This window comes from Ovis canadensis, chromosome 4, assembly GCF_042477335.2.
Source record: "Ovis canadensis isolate MfBH-ARS-UI-01 breed Bighorn chromosome 4, ARS-UI_OviCan_v2, whole genome shotgun sequence".
NCBI classification, from domain to species: Eukaryota; Metazoa; Chordata; class Mammalia; order Artiodactyla; family Bovidae; genus Ovis; species Ovis canadensis.
Genome location: NC_091248.1, coordinates 121651340 through 121666734, shown reverse-complemented (window position 1 = coordinate 121666734; position 15395 = coordinate 121651340). Strand labels below are relative to the sequence as shown.

Sequence of the window (15395 nt, the reverse complement as noted above, 5' to 3'; positions counted from 1 at the left end):
GAAACAGAGATCCAAGGGATGAGATTGTTGATTAATGGAGCAAGGGGCCCCAAGCCAAAGAATTTGGGCAGCCTCTCAAAGCTGGAAAAGGAAAGGAAAGGCATAGTCCGCTAGAGGCTACGGAAGGAACAATGAGCCCTGCCTACACCTTGATCTACCTAGCGAGACGCTCGCTCACTCTCTGGACTTCTGACCTACAGAGCTGCAAGAAAACAAACCTGTTGTTTCAAGGCACTGAGTTTGTGGTCACTTGTTAGGGCATCCATAGGAATGGAGCACGCCCGGCTAGTAAGAAGATGAGGCACGCACTTCAGTGTCCAGGTTTTCAACAGCCATGTCTTTCTTTCTCTGCTTCATGCCCAGTATCTGTCACCTATCCGTTGGTTAGCAAAAATTTTTCACACCTTCCCTTTTATTTGCTTTATAAGACAACTCGTGACATTTTAAAACAATTCAGTGGTTATGAAGATAAGTATCAATAGTCAACTTCCTCATTCTTATCCCTTCTCTCCATAAAAGCAAAGTGAGATTGATTTCTTCTTATGGAAGAATGTAACTATACCCTCCATTTTAAGGCAACTTTATTCTTGTAATTAAAAATATGCCTAGGACTCATAGACTTAACTTGCCCTTGGAAATAATTGTGCATTATACTTTATGAAAATGCAGTATCATTTTCAACCGCTCACTAGTTCATAGTCCGACGGATTTACAGCAAATTGCCCTGCTGCACTCCCAGGGCGGGGGCTGGGGTCTCTATCCTGGATGTGAGGCTGCATCTTCCTGCAGAAACTGACACAAAGCGGGACCTCTGCGATTCCGGGCGGTGGGCCAGGCTCCGCCCCCACCACCGCGGCGGCCAATCAGCTCCCGGGACAGCCTCCTTTGCGTCCCGCCCTGTCCTTTCCACGTCCCGGGACTCGGTCAGCCGCCCAGTCCCTTTTCGCCTGAGGCGCTCCTGCCCCCTGGGAACTGCGGCCGCCCCCTCCTAGCCTGTGCCCTCTGCCCCCAACCCGCGCTGCAGGGAATAGCGGGGCTAAGGGTGAGTGTCGGCCCGCGATGGGCTCTGGACAAGAGAGGCCTGGCGGTGACACAGGCCACAGCGCGGGTGGCCGCGCGGGGAGACGGGGCGACGTGGGGGGATGCCCGGGACGTGCGTTTGTGTGGGGTCCGGGAGGCGTGGGGACTGCCACGGGGCCTCTGCGGTCCTCGAGGGGAGGGCAGCGGACGAATCCACCGGGAGTTGCTCGCTGTTTACCTCTCGGCCCCTCCCATGATGAATCCCAAGGGCTCCATCTCAGTCCCCTTCTTGTTGCATTGTTATTCACCCTTGCTTGTCCGGAGATAAGGGACCCCCTGTTTTTCTTGTGCTTTCTTTTTGCGCTCCCGCAGGGAGCCATGGAGATTTGAACCGAAAGGAACCTTGGAGGACGAATCATTTCCCCTCCTAGGGACTTGCTCTTGATTTCTTTGCGGGTAGCTGGCTTCTGCAGAAACCCAAGGTGAAAGTCCTCTCCTCCCCAAGTGCTCCAGGCGCCATGCCATCCGGAGTGTGTCTAAGGCAGAGGAGGAAAGGGCGAGGGGCGAGAGAGTGGGTGCAGGGAACCGGGTGGACAGCTTCGCCTGCAATGCGTTGGGCCTGAGGAGGTCAGTGCTGAATTCAACAGTTCCCAGGTAAACATCCCCCAGCTGGCCACTGAGTTGGCTCATCCTGCAATGGCGAGGCCTTTCGTATAGGAGAAAAAGATTTATGAATCAGATGATCTTGGAAACTTCTTGGAAGAAGTGCCAGTCCAACTAGACACAAAAGGGCAGAATGAATCTGTCTAGCTGACCAACCACCCATCCATCCTTCCATTCCTCAAAATATTTATTTGTGAATTGACTTAACTTCAGTACTTTGCTTTCTTTTTTTCTTTGGTTTGTTTTAAAACATTAATAAAATTTGTGCTTGCATGCTAAGTCGCTTCAGTCATGCCCAGCTCTTTGCGACCCCATGGACTATAGCCCTTCAAGTTCCTCTCTCCATGGGATTCTCCAGACAAGAATACTGGAGTGGGTTGCCATTTCCTTCTCCATGGGATCTTCCCAACTCAAGGATGAAATCCACATCTCCTGCACTGACAGGCAGGTCTTTACCGCTGAGCCACAAGGGAAGTGTCTAATATATTCCAAAACCATATATATGTGTTGGCTTTCCCTATTTTTTACTTTCATATTAATGGCATTATACTATATGAATTCTTGGGTTTTTGAGGTTCACCCCTGGTGATGATTTCTTCATTTTCACTGCTTATAGTTTGAGTAGCTTCACCAACTCAATGGACATGAATTTGAGCAAAGTCTGGGAGATAGCAAAGGACAGAGAAGCCTGGCATGCTACAGTCCATGGGGTTGCAAAGAGTTGGACACAACTTGGCATTGAACAGCAACATGCTTTAATTTATCCATTCTACATTTATTGGTTATTGCTCATTTGTGATTTGTATTATTAATAGTATCGATTGCTATGTAACCAATTACACCAACACTTAGCAGCTTAAAACAGCAAAACAAACAGAAATGCTATATCTCACCGTTTCAATGAGTCAAGAATTCAGGAGGAGCTATGCTGGGAATCTGACTCACTGTCTCTCACTGGCTATAAGCAAGATATTGGCTGGGGCTATAGTCATCTCAAAGCTAGCTGAAGGAAATACCTTTCAAGCTCACCTAATATGAGTGTTGGCAGACCTCTTGGCCTCACTGGCTTTGGTTGGACACATCAGTCCTTTGCCACATGGGCCTCTGCATAAGACCTAGTCATATTATGGCAGGTTGCTTCCACCAGTTTGAAGGCTTCCAGACACAAAGACAAGACAGAGTCTTTTTGTAATGTAAATTCAAAAGTGACATCCCATCATTTTTGCCATCTTCTTTTTGCTGGAAGTGAGTCACTAGTTACAGCCCAAACTCAAAATGAGACGGTTACACAAGACCAAGAAATATCTGGAGGCAGGGATTGTTAGGGCCCATTTTCCATCGTGGCTCAGAGAGTAAAGCATCTGCCTTTAATGCAGGAGATTGGGGCTCAATCCTTGGGTCGAGAAGATCCCTAGAGAAAGAAATGGCAACCCACTTAGTATTCTTACCTGGGAAACCCTAGGAACAGAAGAGCCTGGTGAGCTACTGTCCATGGGTTTGCAAAGAGTCGGACACAATTGAGAGACTAACATACACACACACACATACACTACAAGGGATATTAACAAATAATGCCCTCTAACTATCTTGTACGTGCCTTCTGGTTCACTCTTGTTCCCTAGGGTGTACACCTAGGTTATATTACTGGGTTATAAGATTTCTTTATATTCAACTTTATTAGGTGATTGATAAACTGTTTCCAAAACTTGCACTCTCCAGCAACAGACGAGAGTTCCTCTGTTTACACATACTTGTCACAATTTGGCATTATCAAATTTCATTTTTAGCCAGTTTAATAGGCATGAAATAGCGTTCTATTTTTATGTTAATTAGCATTTCTCTGATAACTAATGAAACTGACCATATTTTCATATAATGATGAGCTTTCTCTCTGGGAAGTTCTGCTTCCCAGAGTTCTGCCTTTTATTCATTTTCATATAGGGTGTTTGTCTTTCTTATTGTCTTATTGGAATGCTTTCTTTATACAATCTGGATGTTAATCAATACCTAGTTAACTGTACATGTTGCAAGTATCTGCTTTTACTTGGTGCTTAGCTTTTCTTTCTTTGTATGTCTTTCTGTCTCTGCCAGAGAATTAAGTTTGAATTTTAATTTCAATTTTACTTTATTTTTCTCTAAAAACTTTTAAAGTTTTGAATTTGGTAATGTCGTAATCCACCTGGAAGTTTCTTGTTATGCTATTTACTCCATATGAACAATCAACTGTCCCAGCACCAGTGATCTATATGAATCATGTTTTTCATATACGCATGAGTTTCTTTTAAAATGCCTTCTCTCTTTATCTATTTGTCTAACTCTACCAATACAAAATTGCTTTTAACTATAGTAGTTTTATAATAAATCTTTAAATCTGGTAGGAAATATTCTCCTACATCTTTCTTCTGGTTCAAGGGATTTTTAAAAAATCAGTTATTGCAGCTTTGACCTTCCATATAAATATTTAAACAAACTTGTCATGTTCTTCAAAACAGGAAACAAATAAGCGAGGAGTTGGAATTTTTATTGATATTGCATTAATTCTATGTATCAATTTGGGGAGAAATGGCCTCTTCAAGGTGAAGTTTCCATCTATGAATTTGGTATATAATGCCATTTATTTAGCTTATCACTAGTTTTTTTTAGTGTCTTGTGTGTTTTTTCATATTTTTCATTGTTCCCTTTTGCTCACTTCTGTTAACTTTATTTCTAAGTACATTATATTCTCACTGCTATTATAAATATTTTGTTTTATAAAGATTATATTTTGTAGCCCATTGTTTCTGGTGTATAGAAATCCAGTTGCCTTTTATATATTGTTTATGTATCAAACATGATAACCTGCATTAATAATTCTAAATTTACCTATAGCATCACATTTGCTACAAAAGCAGTCATATCTTCTGAAAATAATGACAGTTTGTTTTTTCTTTTCTAATCTTACACTTTCAGCTTCTTTTTCCTGTCGTATTACATTGGCTAGGACTTCCAGTGTAATGGTAAATAAAAGTAGGGAGGGGCATCTTGTTTTATCCTGAAGATAATAAAGTAAAAGATGTCACTATATGAGCTTTAAATATTGCATTCAAGATGGTTATTTTGTAAATGCTTTGTCCAATGATAAGAAAGTTCTGTTCTTCTTTTGGCAAGCACTTTTATTGTGAGTAAATGTTTTGTTGAATGCTTCTGCTATGGCTATTGATTTTCTCATATGACTTTTTCTTTAAGTATGTTATTTTGGTGAGGTTCAGTATTCAATTTATAATATTAAATCAACTTTACGTTCCTGGAATAAACTATGATAAATATGTGATAACTTTTATATATAGAAATAATGATTAGATATTTGCATCTATATTGTGGAAATTGAGATTAGCCTGTAAATATTCTTTATAGTACTAACTTTACCTGTTGTCAATATCTTTTCATAAAATAAGATGAGTAGTATTCTCACTGTTGCTGTTTTCTGGGAGAATTTGTGCAAGATTGGAATTATCTGGTCAAATATTGCTTCAAATCACCAGCAAAACACTCAGGGTTTGGAATTTAGTTTGTCAGAGGTCATTAAACTTGTTTGTCCGATTACTTGAAGGGTTATAGGACTATTTAGGTTTTCTTATGGAGTCAGCTTTCATGAATTGTATTTTCCAAAATATTTAACCGAAATTAATGCAACAGATTTGTTCACATTTTCTCTCATTATCTATTTAAATATTTTATATTTTTATGACTGCTTTTTCATTGCTAATGTTTATATATTTTCTTTCTCTTTTTGGTTTGATTAATTTTGCCAGAACTTGGAATACTCTGTTCACATACACATACATCTCTTCACATACACATACAAAAAAAAAAACGCTGTCTGTTCTCTTAATTATTATTTATTTTATTATTTCTTCCTGCTCTCTTTGAATTTCTCTGTTATGTCTTTTCTGAGCTTCTAAGGTGTATGCTTAGCTCATTAATTTTGTGCTGTTGTTCTTACATAAGCTCTTTAGGCTATAAATTTGTGTCACTGCTGTTTAGCTATATCTCACAAGATTTGATATGAATATTTTGCTATCATGCTTTAAATATTTATCATTTCCATTATGGCTTCTTGTTTGAGCCATGAATTTTTTAAAACGTGTATTTTAGTTTACAATCTCTTCATAAAGAATATTTTATCATCTTCTAGTAAATGTTGTCTAGCTAATTTATAATTAATTCAGAGAATTATGATATCAATTCCTTTTGACTATTGAAGTTAGCTTTGTAACCTAGCAAATTGTCAGTTTTATTTGCTTGAAAATAATGTGTGGTCTCTAATTATACAATGTCCTACATATTCCTTTAAAACAAGTGTGTTAATTATGCAATCCATATGTGCCATACCTTCACCAATTTTTATCTGCCTGAATTATCAATTATGAAAATAGACATGTTAAAATCTTTCACTGCTATGGTGGATTTTAAAATTTCTCATTGTAGATCTGTTTATCAAAAGTTCTTGCACAGCATAGGAAACCATAAATAGAATGAAAAACAAACCCACAGAATGGGAGAAAATATTTGCAAAACATGCTACCAACAAGGGATTACTTTCCAAAACATACAAACAGCTCATTCAGCTTAATATAAAAAAACAATCTATTCAAAAAATGGACAGAATATCTAAATAGATGTTTCTCCAAAGAAGATATACAGATGACCAACAGGCACATGAAAAGAAGCTCAACATCACTAATTATTGGAGAAATGCAAATCAAAGATACAATGAGATAGCGCCTAACACCAGTCAGAATGGCCATAATCAAAAAGTCCACAAATAATAAATGATGGAGAAGGTGTGGAGAAAATGGAACCCTTCTACACTGTTTGTGGGAATGTAAATTGGTATAGCCGCTATTGAGAGGAGTATGGTGGTTCCTTAAAAAAGCTAAAAATAGAGCTACCATATGATCCAGCAATCACATTCCTGGACATATATCCAAAGAATACCATGGTTTGAGAGGATACAGGCACCCCTGTGTTCACTGCAGTGCTTTTTGCAATCAAGGAATAGAAGCAACCTAACTGTCCATTAACAGATGAATGTATAAAGACGTAATACACACGTATAATAGAATATCACTCAGCCATTAAAAAGAATGGAACGATGCCATTGGCAGCAACATGAAGATCTGGAGATTATCAGACTAAGTGAAGTAAGTCAGACAGAAATACTAATATCATATGCTATCGTTTATATGTGGAATCTAAAAAAATGATTCAAATGAGCTTATTTACAAAACAGGAAGAGACTCACAGACTTAGAAAGCAACATGGTTACCAAAGGGGAAATGTAGAGAGGAGAGATAAATTGGGAGTTTGGGATTGACATACACCCACTACTATATTTAAAGTAGATAACCAACGAGGATCTACTGTATAATACAGGAAACTTTACTCTATTTTGTAATAACCAAAATGGGAAAAGAATTTGAAAAATAATAGATATATGTATAACTGAATCACTTTGCTGTATACCTGAAACTAACATGCCATTGTACACCAACTATAGTCAAATGTAAAGTAAAATTTAAACAAATAAGTAAAAATTTAAAAAAAACCATAATGAGATACCAATACATTAAAAAGTATATATATCATAAACATATGTATATTGTTTAAGCCTTTTTTAAAATATTTGAAATTTATAATTTAACATTGAATAATTTAATCCAATTATATTTATTGTAATTAGTAATAGAATTAGATTTATTTTTGCCATCCTATTATTTTCTTTTAATTTTTTCTGGTTTATCTCTTTCATTTCTTTCCATTCTTTCTTTTGTTCTCCTTTATTTCCCACTATTTTACTCCTTCTCTTATTTTTAAGTTACATGTTGTAAAGTTTTAGGTCAAATGTTTTAGTAGTAACTCTAATTGTATAGCATACTTATAACATTTATTGAAGTATAGTTGACAAATAACACTTGCATATATTAAGGTTTTGGGAGGGCTTCCTAGGTGGCACTAGTGGTAAAGAAACTGCCTGCCAATGCAGGAGACACAGGAGACATGGGTTTGATTCGTGGGTTAGGAAGATCTCCTGGAGGAGGGCACTGCAACCCATTCCAGTATTCTAGCCTGGAAAATCCCATGGACAGAGAAGTCTGGGGGGTTACAGTCCATGCAGTCGCAAAGAGTCAGACTCAACTGAAGCGAATTAGCACACACACATACACATACACATATTAAGGTGTACAGTGTGGTGTTTAGATATGAGTATACATTGTGAAATGATTGCAACAATCAAGCTCATTAACACATTGACCACCTTGTATAGTTTACCATTTTCTTTTGGTGAGGACAATTAAGATCTACTATCTTAGCAAATTTCAAGTATGTAATACAATATTGTTAACTAATAGTCATTCAGCTATACATTTGATCTCCAGAACTTACTCAACCTGAATATCTGAAATTTTGCAATCTTTAATCAATATTTCCTCATTTCCAACCTCTCCCCAGCTCCTAGTAATCACCATGCTACTCTGTGCTTCTGTTTATGTTCAACTGTTTTATATTCCACATATAAATGAAGTTGGAACAGTATTTGTCTTTCTGTGTCTGCATTATTTCAAAATTTAACAAAATGTTTTCAAGGTTCATCCATGTTGTCACAGATAGCAAGATTTCCTTTCTAAAAATAGCTAAATTAATTCTATTGTGTATATATACCACAGTTTCTCTATCCATTAATCCATTTGATAGACACTTTTCAAATGGATTAATGAATAAAGTGGTCTCCATATCTTGGCTACTGTGAATAAAGCTGCAATGAATGTGGCAGTGTGGATATTATTTCCTGATACTGGTTTTATTTTCCTTTGAATATACACCCAGAACTAGGCTTGTTAAGATAAGTGGCAGTTCTACTTTTAATTCTTTGACAGGTCTCTATGGTGTTTTCCACGATTACTGAACTGATTACATTCACATCAACAGTGCATGAGGTTTCCCCTTCCTCCTCACACACACCAACCCTTGTCATCTCTTGTCTTTTTGACAGTAACGCTTCTGACAGGTGTGAAGAGATATCTTGTGGTTTAGATGTATACCTCCATGATGATTAGTGGGTTTGAGTACTTTTCCATGTATCTGTTGGCCATTTGTATACCTTCTTTTGAGAAATGTCTATTCAGGTCCTTCGTTTATTTTTCATTGAACTCCTTGTTTTCCTGGCATTGAACTGTTTGAATTCCTTACATATTTTGGATATCCTTAACTCCTTATTGGATATATGGCTTATAAATATTTTCTCCTATTCTGTTGGTTGTCCCTCTACTCTGTTGCTTCCTACCCTGTACAGACACTTTTTAGTTTGACATAGTCCCACGTGTTTACTTTTGCTTTTATTGCCTGTGCTTTTGGGGCCATATCCAAAAATTTATTGTGCAGCCCAGTGTTAAGCTTTTTCCTTTGTTTTCTTCTAGTAACTTCACAGTTTGGGATCTTGTGTTTGAGTCTGTAATGTATTTTGAGTTGCTTTTTGTATTTGGTATGAGGGAAGCATTCAACTTTGTTTCTCTGCATGTGAATATCCAATTATTCCAACACCATTTATTGAAGAGACTATCTTTTCCACACCGTGTGTGCTTTGCACATTTGTTGAAGGTCAGCTGACTGTATGGTTACAGCATACAAAATCAACTTACAAAAATCAGTTGTGTTTCTCTGCACTAACAGCGATTTAGCAATTTCCTGAAAGGGAAATTTTAAAAAGAATCCCATTTATAATAGCATCAAATCAGTAAATATTTGGGAGCCACTTCAACCAAAGGCAAGTAGGTGGCTCAGTGGTAAAGAATCTGCCTGCCAATGCAGGAGATACAGGAGACACAAGTTCGATCCCTGGGTAGGGAAGATCCCTTGGAGTAGGAAATGACAACCCACTTCAGTACTCTTGCTTGGAAAATTCCATGGATAGAGGAGCCTGGTGGGCTACAGTCCATGGGATCTCACAGAGTCAGACATGATTGAGCACACACCCAACAACAACAATTTAACCAAGAAGGTAAAAGATTTGTACACTGAAAACTATAAAATGCTGATGAAAGCAATTGAAGACACAGATAAAAAGATATTATGTTATGGATTGGAAGAATTAATAATCTGAATTGTCTCTGATTGCAAATTTATATATAGAAAAGCTTAATAAATGAATTTAGTCATCTGCAAACAGACATATCTATAGACAAAAATAATTTAACTTCTTTCCATTTTGGATGGCGTATGTTTTTCTTACTTTGTTTCCCTGGCTAGAACTTCGAGTACTATATTGGGGAAAAAAATGACAGAGGGACCCCTTATCTTGTCCCTGATCCTGGAAGAGAAACTTTCAATCTTTTACTCTTGAGTATGATAACTGTAGGCTTGTTATATATGGCCTTTATTATATCGATGTATATTCCTTCTATATCCAGTTTGTTCACATTTTTGTCAAGGAGGTTTGTCGCCCTCCACCTGGGTGACAAAGTCAAATGCTCTTTCTGCATCTGCTGAGATGATTTTATACTTCATTTTGTTAGTTGAAATGAAGTTGATTTCCAGATATTGAAACATCCTTGCATACCTGTGCTAGATCCTAACTGATGATGGTGTATGATTTTTTTTTAATGTACTGTTGGATTCACTATGGTAATGTTTTATTGAGGATTTTTGCATCTATATTCATCAAGGATGTTGGCCTGTAATATTCCTTTCTTGTAGTCTTGTCTGACTTTGGTATCAGGGTATGTGTAGGCTCAATGTAACAAATTCCAGTTTATCTTGCAGCTGTGCTATTGTTATTGCATATTTTTATGCTTTTATATCCCATAAAATGCTTTTGTTTATTTAAGTAGTCAATATTGACTTACATTTGCCTATGTATTTACTCTTTCCAGGATTCTTGATTCCTTCCTACTGTTACGTACTTCCATCTGGGGTCATTTTTCTTAATCTTGAAGAACTGCTTTTTATATTGTATTGCTAGCAAATTGTCTCAGCTTTTGTTTATCTTAAAGTGTCTTTATTTTGCCTTCACTTTTTCAGGGATATTTTTGCTATGCATGAGTTTTAGGTTGGCAGATTACCTTCTTTTTCTTTTTTTAAAGCAATACCACTGTGTTCTGGATTTCTATTGTTTCATTTGAAAAGCCATATGCATTATTGTTCCTCTAAATGGAAATCATCCTTTATTTCTCATTAACTTACAGATTTCCTCTCTAAGATTGGTTTTTAGCATTTGATTATAATCTTCCTAGGTGAAGTTTTCTCTTTATTTATTCTGCTTATGGAATGAGGAGGGTTTTTTCAATCCAAGTTTTGATGTTTTTCAGCCCTTTGGGGAATTTTCTGTCATTAATCATCAGTGTATTGCTTCTGTTTCATTCTTTGTCCTTTTCTTCTGGGAGCCTAATTACACGTCAGCCCCTTTTACTTTGTCTCATAATTTTTATTATATTCTTTCTATATATCTTCATCTCCTTATGCAGCATCCTTTCTTTCCTCTGTGTGTTATTTCTGAATAGTTTCTGCTGATTCCTGTTGGGGTTCACCAATTCTTTGGTCGTGTGTATTTAATATGCTATTACAGCTAACTATGAATTCCTGATTTCAATGATTATTTTTACTTCTAAAATTTCTATTTTAACATTTTATCAGTTTTAATTCTATACTGGAATTCTCCAGCCTGTTTCTCTTATTTTTGAATACATTCCATTAATCACAATTCTTTTAAAGTCAGTTCCTGTCTAAGAACTCAAATGTCTAAACCACTTGTAAGTCTGTTTCTATGTTTTGTTGTTTCTCTTGAGTTCTTCATAATTCATCCTTATTTTTAGGCTCCTTCTAAATTTTTGATTAGACACAGACATCATGAATGAAAAATCAGGAAGTTCTAGTTGATGTTATTTTTTTCCAAAGAGGATTTTTTTTTTGAGGTGGGAGACAGATAAAGTAACAGAAGATTACTTTGATAGTGTCAAAGGTTAGCTTTATGCTTTCTTAGAACTGATCCATTGCAGATTTTTCTTCTACCCAAGAGCATAGACCTTACTTATGCATTGTTCTTATTTATATGCCATGGTTTTTCTCATGTCGCAACTGAAAGCAGAGAGTGTTGGTAAGAATCACTTACTTTGATGGGGCTTGACCTCCATATTTCCATAAGACAAGAACTACTGAAATGACAGCTCAGTTGATTGGCATTTTAGCCACTATTTTCTGCAAGTTTATTGGGTCTCTGTGCATGCAGAGCTTAGAAATCAGTCAGCGACTTAGGGAAATTTGTACATAGATTTTTAGATTCACTTCTCTGAGGTTTCTTCTTGTCTGAAATTTCACCCTTTGAGTCCCAGTTAATTTGGTAATCTTGAACCAGTAAGACTGACACTTCCTGCTTGGCCTCAATTATCCTGCATTGTGAACTGGAAAATGCTCTAAAAGAAAAAGCCATAGCGAATGTACAGTTCATATCCTGTGTTTTCCTTGCGTCAGGATTGTAGCGTCTCAAGTTCTGTTTATATTGTTTGCTCTTCAAAGTCTTCCCTTGTTTCCTATATTTTACCCAACTGTTATTGCTGTTTTTAATGGAAGGGTTGTTCCAAACAAGGCATTTTCTCAATGATAGAACTGAAAGTGTCTCACCATTTTGTCTTATATCTCAGATTATTTACCTAAGATTATTTTATCACTTCTTGAGATATATCCTTTAGAATTTCTTTTAAAGCAGACCTTTGATGATAAATTCTCAATATGTGTTGCTCTGAAAACATATTTAAGACTCTTATAATAGAAGATAGTGACAGGGTGGCAGTAGGGGTGAGAAAGCAGGGAGGGTAGGTTTTGGGTAGCTTCCAGGATGGTATGGTGCTACTTTGAACATTCTAGTGCATGTCTTTTGGTGACATATGTATGCATTTCTGCTGGATATATACGTTGAGTGGTTTTACTAAACAGTCTTATATTTTTACTTCAAAGTATTTTTTAACGTTTAAAAAATACAAAATTTCTAGAGAAAAAAGAACTACCTGTCAACCCTTCCCACTTCCTAAGGTAGCCAAATATATCCTTATTTTTCCTGTTAGAAAAATAGAAACATACAAAAGTAGGATCATTAATGAAAACTGTTCACTGAAACAGCTTTATTATTTTATATAAAGATCTGTCATTTTTATATAACCAACTCGCTGGCTGGTAAACAGTCTCATGGATTTCTTTTTTGCCATATTGCCCTGCCTCCCTGCCAGGGCTGGGGCAAGGGTCTCCATCCCGGATCTGCGGGGGCATCTTCGCGCAGAAACTGACACAAAGCAGGGCCTCTGCGGTTTGTTGGGGAGGGAAGTCGGCCGGCTCCGCCCCCACCGTTGCGCCCGCCAATCAGCTACCGGGACGGCCTCCTTCTCCTTCCCCCATTCCCACCGCGGCCCACCTTCACCCGCAGGTTCCACCACCGTCTCCCCCGTTTATCAGATCCTGGACTGTGTGCCCCCTCTCCGTGTCACACCTCTGCAGAGGAGCCCCTTCCCCCTCTGAAGTAGTGGGTGTGGATATTGCTGGACAACGGGTGAGTCTTGTACAGATAAGGTTTCTGGCCACGGAACACAGACCGAGGTCCCTGCGGCTGGGCCGGGCTGGGAGAGGGAAGCGGCAGGGGGCGTGGGGACAGTGAGGCCAGCGGGGCTGAGAAAGCGATTGGGTTTTCGGCCTGAAACCACTTGGGCCTAAAAAGCCAGACATCTATCAAAGAGGACTCCCTGAGGTTTCTCCATGTCTGTTTCTGGCTTTTTTTTTTTTTTTTCCCCTCTCCTATTCTGGCCCTTATTTCTTCAGTGCCGTATTTCTCGTCCAGAAAGGTAGCCATCAAGAGTCTAATGCATTCTTGCCCTTTCCAAACATTTTTCATAATAGACTCTTTCAAAACAACAGACAAGCACAGAAAGCAACACAACAGATTGATCAGATCACCTTTCCTTCAGCTCCCTCTTTCCGCCTCAACGTCAATCCCTCGCTCCCTCTGTGTATCTCTTTTTAAGAAACAATATGAGGTTTAACGCCTTTTTCCCACCAACTCGCACACCGCCATCCTCAGAGGTAAGTTAGACACAACTATCCCTCCCATATAGTTTTGTCCTTCTATTATTTATTTGTATGTAAGTAATATATGCATTCTTGTTTTGAATTTTAAATTTTTCATGAAACTCGGTGTTTTGGGGTTTTATCTTGGTGCTACTAATCTTGGTGTTTCAGACCCAAAAGGGTCTTAGCAAACAAGTCAGCCACCCTCCCTGTTTAGCTGAGAACCCTGGCCCCTGGAGAAGGTAAAAGGCTTCCTTGCCATCACCCCTCCACTGAGCAAGATCCTGAATTTGGGATCCCTTGATTTCTATTTCTGGTGTTACCTCTATGTAAGTCCTGCCAGTGAGCTCACCTAACACACGTGATCCTATTGAATATTGTTCATACAATTCAATTTAGGAAAAGAGGGTTGAAGGGAGATGGGGAGAGAAAAAATGACTTGGATTTGGACCAAAATCTTAAGGTTAAAAGGTATGCATTTTCCTGAAACATTGTATGCTATCAAATGTTAGGATGACTAGAGTATTTATTTTATTTAATAAGCATTCATAGTCTTACTGTTTGCCAGACATTGATCTAAGAACTGTGTAGGTATTCACTCACAGATTTAAGCCTTGGGCTGTGACATAGGTACCAATTTTATCATCCCCATTTTTTAGGTCATGACACTGAGGCACAGAGAAGTAACTTGTGCAAAGTCACCTAGCCCGTAAACTGTAGCACTAAGATGGATTCCAGGTTAGCTGGTGACAGTCTGAGATCCTAACCATTGTATAGTAACACCTAAGCTCGGGGAAGTCACCACACAAAGTAGGAACTGGCAGTTCTGAGAAGGAACGAGCAACTGTCAGCTGGTCATCAGAAAAGACTTCAAGAAAAAGAGGGGATTTGAAAGGTACACAGAATAAATTTCAGCCAATTTTGGTAGCTTGACATGTAATATATTCTTATTTTTAATTTACAAAAGTAACACATAACCGGGCATATGATGCAGAAGTAAGTAAAAGTTGCCCTTCGATATTCCTCAGATTAAACAATATTAGCAGGGAGAGATGAATCTGTCCTTTCCCGCACCATAATACAAGTATACGCGACTGCTTTTTATTACAAAAACGAGAGCCTAGTCAACAATTTATACCACTTTCATTTTTCCCTAGGCAATATGTCCAGTACTTTCCTCCTACGAATTGGAGATCTAAACTCTTCATAAGAATTGAATAATATTCTGTAGACTGTATCCTATGGTTTGTTCAGCCTTCTCCTTTACTAATGAATAGTCAGTGAAGTATATGTCTATTAAAACGGCCACCCCCACTGACCGGATGGGGGCCACCGCAATGCGAAGCCCACTGGGCCGGCGACACAAAGAAGTGCTGTCCCCTGCCAAGCGTCGCCCCTCGGGCTCGCGGCCCCGCCCAGGAGGAAGCGGTGGGGGGAGGGCGGGGAGGAGACTGGTCGGGAGCCCCTCCCCTCCTCCCCCTCGGGCTCCGCCCAGCTCGCTCGCCCAGAGCTGTTTGCGAGGACGTCGCTTCCCCGCAGAACCAAAGGCCCCTCTGTGCACGCATCCCTGCTTGCTCCAGCTGCCTCCGTGGAAGCTGCAGGGGCGACCTGGTGAGTGGCCCTCTCCT

The 15395-nt window shown here is 38.6% G+C and overlaps 1 protein-coding gene across 5 annotated transcripts in view; it reads left to right on the top strand.

Annotated features, from left to right (window-relative positions):
* Positions 1-889: 889 nt before the first annotated feature.
* TCAF1 (TRPM8 channel associated factor 1) overlaps positions 890-15395 on the top strand; it is a 50637-nt gene continuing 36131 nt past the window's right edge. Inside the window, exon 1 of one of the 5 annotated variants that reach the window (XM_069588639.1) lies at positions 890-1042. The gene's annotated coding sequence lies outside the window, so the exon portion shown is untranslated. Of the gene's footprint in view, positions 1043-13132; positions 13256-15254; positions 15379-15395 lie in introns of those variants that run through there. The other 4 variants (XM_069588642.1, XM_069588640.1, XM_069588643.1 and 1 more) reach the window with 4 other exon arrangements.